Source organism: Sesamum indicum, linkage group LG5 (genome assembly GCF_000512975.1).
Source record: "Sesamum indicum cultivar Zhongzhi No. 13 linkage group LG5, S_indicum_v1.0, whole genome shotgun sequence".
Lineage (NCBI taxonomy): Eukaryota > Viridiplantae > Streptophyta > Magnoliopsida > Lamiales > Pedaliaceae > Sesamum > Sesamum indicum.
In genome coordinates, this window is record NC_026149.1 from 11,708,616 (window position 1) to 11,717,331 (window position 8,716).

Sequence of the window (8,716 nt, forward strand, 5' to 3'; positions counted from 1 at the left end):
AAAGTGGTTTACCCACTCCACTGGCCACCGTACTAAGGCCTTCCTCTGTCCATAACTCGACTGGAAGGTGGCGTAGTTTGATCCACACAGGAACCTGCGTATGCTGTAGTTTCCTTAGTACCATCCCTGGTTTCTATTTTTGAAGAATTATAGGCTGCCCCTGGAATAGCCATGGTCCTCCTTCGATAACCTCTTCCATGGCAGCGACTGACTTGAATTGTAAGAAAAAGAAACCATTATTTGTACCAGTGACCTCCTTCAAGTCCGGCCATATCGACAGTGCAAATTCCTTCAGATGGTAAAAGTACGGTCTTTTTCCAAGGAAATATCCCACCGCAGTAGCCCTCCATCATTTATACCCATTGCTTATAATATCCAATGTTGGTCTCACAATTATCTCTCCTTTTTGCACCGTTGGAGCCACATAGGATAGGGTCTTGCGAGTTGAGTTGTGGAATGCATGAGCTATTTTGTCATCGATTATCGTGTCCGAACATGCATTTAACGGAATATTTCCAACAAACAATCCCGTTGGAACGCGAGGAAAATTAGAAATCTGTTTTTTTGTCTTCTTGTGCAGGATGACATCATCCATGACAGGTGATGCTGTCATGCCTGCATCAACAGTGATGTCATCTGCAGTGAAGTCACCAGTGATGTCATCTACAGTGATGTCAACAATGATGTCATCAGGGTTTATGCCAACATCACTAGTGACATCACCATCCTCTTCAACTGCCATTGTATCCGCCAACTCACATTCCACGTCACTCAAAATCGCCACATCAGCCGTCTGTTGAATACCAACTATCGCTGGAACAGTTAATCGCCGGTCACCCGTCGTCACCGCTATATCAGTCGCCGGCGTAAGCACAACAGGCGCGTTTCCGTCGGAACTAGCGTCTGTAGATCTACTCCCGTCGTTTTCAGCAGTTTCCGACGCCCCATTGCTCTTTTCCGACGGCAAAAGGCATCTCAAAGCCGGACGCAAACCCCCCACGCGTGGCGGCGGGCCTCTCTTCTCAACCAGCGAACGCAGCGACGGCATGGTTTGAAATCTCACCGTCCATCTACGTTTTAGATCCTTAAGCGCTGTAACAGTTTGCTCGTCGCTTTTGTCAATAACAGCGTTAGCCAATCTTAAGAACTCGTCAAGATTGAAGGGCTCAAACCGTCGTCCGCCATTGATGGAGGATGAAGCTCCTTCAAACCCTAATTTTGGCGGCGGTTGTAAAGAAGACGATTTAGGGCCCAAGCTCTCGCCTTTCTCATTCATTGATGTAGCCTCTTCCTCCACAGATTCTGGTGTACCGTCTTCAGCCAGAATAGTGCTCGTTGCCGTTGCTTTTTTGCTGCGCGACCTTTCGTCTCCCAAAAGCCCTAAGTATGGCGTTTGCAAATTTTTTGTCGTTTCAGCCCTCAAAACACGTTCACTTTCCGGCAGACTTCCATTCCCGACCTCTGAAATCCATTTCCGGCAGACTTCCATTCCCGACCTCTGAAATCCATAGGTCATCGTCCCCATTCGTCTGATCCTCCATTATCACTGGAAATCTGACCAAAAATGGCGATTCACCTCCCAATCGCGATTTTTAAGATTCCGCGTTAAGAACTCGCGGATCGTCGGAATCTTGACCTAAACAGTCTTTCTGTCGTTGTCCTCCATCGCCGTCGACCTCTCCTTCACCGGCCGGAGCCTCCTCATCGTCGCCGGCGGCGGTTTTAGTGGTTAGGGCAAGTGTGTGTGTGTTATGTGGTGTAGTAGTGTGTGAAAGAGAATATTGAGAGTCCATTTTTTAGAGTGATGAAGTTAACTTAACACTAAGAATCCTCTGTCTGACATCATCGGTGATGAGGATATTCAAATTATTTTTTGGGTAAATGTAAGTTTCATTAAGTAAAAAATGGTACAGTACAACAAACTGATCATCAGGTTGTTTCTCCCTCGACAGGCCAAGGGATACGCCATAGTCTATACAAAGCTCGTGTACTGACAGAACTAGCTAATGAAATACTAATGATCCGTTGCCTGACATCATCAACTATCAATAGCTCCATGGTGCTCGGAGTCCTCTCAACGTGCTCAAAACGTCTCAGATTTCTCTCTTTCCAAATGTGGTAAACAGAAGATGCTAGTAGTGCTCGATAAGCTATGTTCACGATGTGCTTACCCCTCTATCTGCTTGAAGCCCACTTAATGTCGTTCCCCCAATCTCTATTGGGCCGAGGATACTCAAATTAGCCGATGTCCGTTCAGTGTGTTCAAATCTCCTCAAGTTTCTCTCTCTCCAAATGTGGTAGACGCATGCTGCAAGTAGTGTACGGTAAGAGATATTAATAATATGCTTGCCTCTCCATTTCCGCGTCGCCCACTCAATATCTGTTGGTCAATCCCTATTGGGCCAGTGAAATCGAATCCGTCTGCAGATCTCAAAAAGGCACTGTCGACTAAATCTGCATCGGAAGAATAAGTGTAGAATGAGATTTCGTAGCTCCCTCATCGCATAAGATGCACGCTCCTAGGTGAGATAGCCATGGTTTATCTGTGGTGGGTAATTTGCCAAGAATTACGAGCCATAAAATGAATGAGTGACGAGGGATCTTCAAGGAGCCCGAAAGTAGTGAAGACCATCCTACTTTTGGCTCAGGGGGATCAAATACTCGATAGAGGGCCTGGGTAGTAGGTAGCCCTCCGTCACATCTCCACACCACCCGATCCTCACTTCCAGAAATAACCGGCAGGTTATGAGTGATCTCCAACCATTCGAAGTCCGTGATAGTAGGCCATTGCCACTCTCTTGTTGAAATCACCGAGCTGAGTTTTGCTGATTTTTCAATTCCAAGATGGCGTGGAGCACGAGGGAATCGTTCGATAAGTGGTCCCAAGTGATGCCACGGGTCCTGCCAAATATAGAATCTTTCATTATTTCTTTTTTTTGGGTAAATATAAGTTCCATTAAGTAAAAAATGGTATAGTTCACAAGGTGGATCGAGGAGTGTGTTTCCACGACATCATTCTTGATTGGTCTCAATGGAAAACCTCATAGGTTCTTTACTGAGGATTACGACAGGGAGACCCACTATCTCCTTACCTGTTTGTTCTCATTATGGAAGCTTTACATTTAGGATTCCTGCAACGAATTGAGCAGGTCATGCAATTCACCTATCATTTGAAGTGTGAGAGTTTCAAGGTTTTTCAGTTGGGATTTGCAGACGACCTACTACTTTTCTGCAGAGCTGACTTTGACTCCATTAGAGTATTCAAGGAGGGATTGGAATGGTTTGCGGAGTTGTCGGGCCTTTGGCTGAATGTTCAAAAAAGCCACTTAATCATCTCCCGTTCGGCTCAAGTTTCCTCGAATTCTGTGAACGTTCAAAATTTAGCTGTTTTACACGGTTTTATTAAAGCAAGTTTGTTTCCCTTTTATACTAACTTGTAGGTAATATTACGCTTAGCAAATTTATCCCACAAATTCTTGGGTCTAGACCAACGGTTGGGTCATGTTTCGTCGAATTCTGACAACGTTCAAAAGTAAGCTCTTTTGCACGATTTTATTAAAGCAAGTTTATTTCCCTTTTATACTAACTTGTAGTTATTATTACGCTTAGACAATTTACCACACAAATTCGCAGCTCTAGACAAACGTTTGTGTCACGTTTCGTCGAATTCTGTGAACGTTAAAATTTAGTTCGTTCCCCTTTTTTTGGGAGAAAAAATGGACCCAAGAAAAAATTCTCTCTCTAATTTTTCACATACTAATGCTTCATCTTCCTCACTTCCAGCCGGCGACGGCGACGGCGAGGCTCTGGTCGACGGTGAGACTGACGGAACAGTGAATGGCCGGCGGAAGAAGGACGGCCATGGACGAGAATCGCGAAACCGAGTTGCACGTGATGGAGAAGAAGAAGAGACGGGTCTCTCGGTGCCGGCTGAAAATGCCGTCTTGCCGACGGCTGAGGGTAGTCCAAGGGTCTCCATAGGTGAAGAAGGACTGTTGACGACGAAAGGAGGGGAAATGGGAGCTGAAACCGCGACTGCAGATCTGGAGTTTGGAGGCGGCGCGAGCTCGAAGGTCAACCATGGCGGACCGTCTTCCTCCTCTTTCAATCTGGACGAATTCTTGAAGCTTGCCAACCGGGTTATTGACCAGGGCGATGATGCTTCCACGGCTGCCTTCCACGACCTTCAAATCCGATGGAAATCACGCTTTGGAGACGGCGGAAATCGGTGTGTAACGCCAATGGTGGCGCGCGGGCAAGAGCGACCAGTGACCGGAAAACCTCTCAAGGCCAGGCGCTGCCTTCTCCCTCGCATTGCTGGGCAAACGATGGTCGGAAATGGAGGTGAGACGTCTGCAAAGCTTCAACTCCCCACGGCGGTGGCTGTTTGCGATTATTCGTCGGAGATGGGCGGAAACGGAGGAATTTCTCGACGACCGATGAGTGCCGACGGTCGGAAGGTTGCTGCGAACATTTCTGTAGCGCCTGGATCCCCTTGCGCGTTTTTCTGGCGGGTTGGTGAACGGCCCGTGACGTTCTCGGCAACCGGTGACATTGTCGGAGCTGACGTGGCGGCGGAAGTGGGTGACGAGGTAGGTGAGGTGGATGAGAGGGCGGCTGACATAAGCCCTATTAGGGCTGATGTCACCCATGATGCTAGGGCTGAGGTCATCCATGATGCTAGCGCTGATGTCATCCTTGCTGCTAGGGCTGATGTCATCCATGATGCTAGGGCTGATGTCATCCATGATGCTAGGGCTGATGTCATCCATCCTAGGGCTGATATCATTAATTTTATGGGGGAAAAAAACAGCAATCTGGGGAAAAAATTGACGCCAGTTCCCTTGTTTATTGGGAACATTCCGCTTCGCACTGGTTCTAATGGGATTGTTAATGATAAAATTGCTGATGCTTTCAATAATTCGTCCCGAAAAACGCTATCTTTCATTGCCCCAACGAAGCAAAATGGGGAGGTTGTAGTTCGTCCTTTTTTTTTTGGTAAATGTAAGTATCATTAAGTAAAATGAAATAGTAGTACAGTACAACAGTGTGGTTATTTTTTTTTGGTAAATGTAAGTATCATTAAGTAAAATGAAATAGTAGTACAGTACAACAGTGTGGTTATCAACTGATTTCTCCCTCGACAAGCCAAGGGAAACGCCACAGTCTATATAAAGCTGTTGTACTGACTGATCTAGGTAGAGAGATACTAAGGATCCGCTGCTTGATATCCTCAACTATCAATAAAGCCATGGTGCTAGGTGTCCTCTCGGTGTGCTCGAATCTTCTCAAGTTTCTCCCCCTCCAAATGTGGTAAACACATGATGCTAATAGTGCTCGATAAGATATGTTAACAATGTGTTTACCTCTTCATTTTTGGGAAGCCCATTCAATATCCGTTATCCAGTCTCTATTGGGCCAAGAATATCGTACCATTCTCCGGATAGCTGTGAGACACTGTCGACTAAATCTACACTGAAAGAATAAGTGGCCATGTGTCTCTGTCACTCCCTCATTACATAGAATACATGGGCCAAGGTGCGCTAACCATGATTTGTCCGTTGTAGCCAATTTGCCTAGAGTAGCAAGCCACAGGATGAACAAATGACGTGGAATCTTCAGTGATCCCGAAAGTAGTGAAGCCCAGCCTACTTTCGGTCCTGGGGGATTAATAAGCGTATATAGAGCCTGGGTTGTAGGTTTACCCTGATCAAATCTCCAAATAATTCGGTCCTCCCCTCCATGAATTGTGGGTAAACCATGTGTGATCTCCAGACACTCAAAATCTGTGATAGGAGGCCACTGCCACTCTCCTTCACTAATAACCATGCTCAATCTGGCTGATTCCTCTATTCTGAGTAGTCTCGGTCCCCGTGGGAATGTGACACTCAGCGGTCCGAGATAATGCCATGGGTCCTGCCAAAGGTAAAAAGTTCGCCCATCGCCGATCTGATAGTCCACCATAGGGCGGAGGAAAGCCCGTAGACGTAGAATTTTCCGCCAACCCCATGAGCCTCCATTCTCCCTAATCGTCCAAATGGAGGTGTCTCGTAATCAACCCTGGTAAAGCCATTCAACCCAAATTGAGGTCCTATCGCACCTCATGATATCACAGAGTTTCTTGGTCATTAATGTGCGATTCAAGATAGCAATATCTTTGAATCCTAGTCCTCCCTCATCTTTCAGTCAGTAGAGATCTTTCCATGCTACCTTCGCATAACCACTGTTTGTTGTCCCCTTCCACAAGAAAGTTCGTAGTCTCTTCTCAATTTCTTTAGTAACTTTCTTTGGCAGGATGAACGGCGATGACCAATATAAACTCAGCGACAAGAGTACAGATTTAATAATCTGCACCCTACCAGCATAAGAAAGAGCCATACCCTCCCAACCCGCAATGCGTTTATCAATTTTCAACAATAAAGCGTTACAATCAGCAACTGTTAAACGAAAAGATAAAAGAGGTAGCCCTAAATACCTCATCGGTAGGACTCCCTCTTGAAATCCGAGTACTTCCAGCATCTCCTCTCGTAGTCCTTGTGCTGAACGTGAGATAATGAGGTGGCTTTTCTGCACATTCAGCCTGAGCCCCGACCATTCAGCAAAGCGATCCAATCCTGTCTTAAATACTCCAATAGAGTTCATATCGGCACGGCAGAATAGCAACAAATCATCAGCAAAACCCAGCTGAAAAATCCTGACTGCATCACACTTCCAATGAAAGGAAAATAATTCATCCTGGTCAATCAACTGTACGAAACCCAATTGTAGGACTTCCATCACAAGCACGAATAAGTATGGTGATAGAGGGTCTCCCTGCCGAAGCCCTCTGGCCCCCGTAAAGAAGCCGTGAGGTTTCCCATTAAGCCCACAGAAAATGAGGGTGTTGTCACACACTCCTCAATCCATTTCACGAATGTATGAGGGAACCCAAATAACTCCATCACAGCAATTAGAAAATCCCACTCCACCGTATCATATGCCTTTTGAATGTCCATTTTTAAAGCACACCGGGGTGGTAGATGGGTCTGGTTATATCCCATAAACAGTTCCTGTGCCAACATGATATTGTATCCTATGCTTCGTCCGGGCACAAACGCCGCTTGGCACGGACTAATAAGTTTGTCCAGTATCACACTCAACCGTTGGACAAGGAGCTTGGCAATAATCTTGTACAGTACATTGCAGCAAGATATAGGACGGAAATCACCAACATTCATAGGAGAATGTACCTTTGGTATGAGCGCCAAAAGTGTAGTATTAATCTGCTTCAGAATTCGGCCTGTATGAAAGAAATCCAAGACTGCCGAAGACACCTCCTGCCCTATTATAGGCCATGCAGCTTTGAAGAAGCCCGATGAATACCCGTCCGGCCCAGGTGCCTTATCTTCAGCAATGTCAAAAATCGCTTGCTTGACATCCATATGAGTAAATGGCAAGACTAAGGAGTTGACATCATCTTCACTCAATAAATGTCTAGCCCATGGTCGCAGGAATCGAAGATCTATCATGTCTCTTCGTCGTTCCCCACCAAGTAAATTTTGATAGTACATGACAAACTCATTAATTACTGCTCCTGGATCTGTGTGAGTGGCTCCATGATCATCATTGATTTGTAAGATTCTTCTCGCCGATCTCCTTTGAGCAATCTTACGAAAGAATACCCGGGAGCACTGGACACCCCCCTTCATCCACTGCATTTTTGATCTCTGTTGTAGCATAATCTGTTCAAGTTTAGCTGCTTTAGCTAGTACTACCCGGCAGCAGTGTTCCAACTGTAGGAATAGTTCATCCTGCCTGTTTGAAGTAACAAGTACTTGCGCCATCTCAAGAAACCCTTTTGCCAGTTGGACATTGTGTGATAAGTCCCCCTTTTTCCTCCTCTGCTCTCTAAACATCGGTTTAAGTGCTTTGAGTTTCCTTGTTACGGCATACATGGGTGTCCCTATTATCTTATGTTGCCATACCTGTTGTACACTGGGAATAAATTCTGGAGATAGGGCGAGGTAATTATCGAATAGAAACATACCTCCTAGTTGTTGTTGTATCTCCTGATACACCACAGATTTCACTAAGGTCTCGCACTGTATTGAAATCCCCTCCAACAAGCCACGGAATATCAGTACTCTGCATAGCAATAGTCTCCATGGAGCCCCATAACGCCCTCCTCTCTACCAACTCATTTGCCCCATAAATAACAGTAATAGCAATGGATTCATGAAGTGCACGGATATTAACATGACAGTGAATAAACTGTGTGCTACATTCAACCACATCAACATCAATAAAATTTTCATCCCACGCTATCCAAACCCGATTACCAGACGATCCATAATCCACAAACCATTTCCATTGAGGTAGTAAAAAAGCCTGAATATGAGATACGTTATTGATACGAACACGAGTTTCAAGGAGACCGAGGAATTGTAACCTGAACTCAGCAACGATGTCTTTGACTGCTAACTGATGATCTCGTTTGTTCAGGCCACGAACATTACATATTGCTGCATTCAACATGGATCACAAGGCATGGGGATGCTATGCTCAGGACCCCAGACGACTCATCTGTATCATCTAATAGGTGAAGTGCATCAAAAGTATTATATATAACAAGCGCCTTACCCCTTTCCTCACGACTAGGGCCGGCTGCATCTCTAGGGGATTCACGTCCCCCTCTCTGCTTTTCTACCACTCGAGCTGATGGTGGTCTGCTCATGTT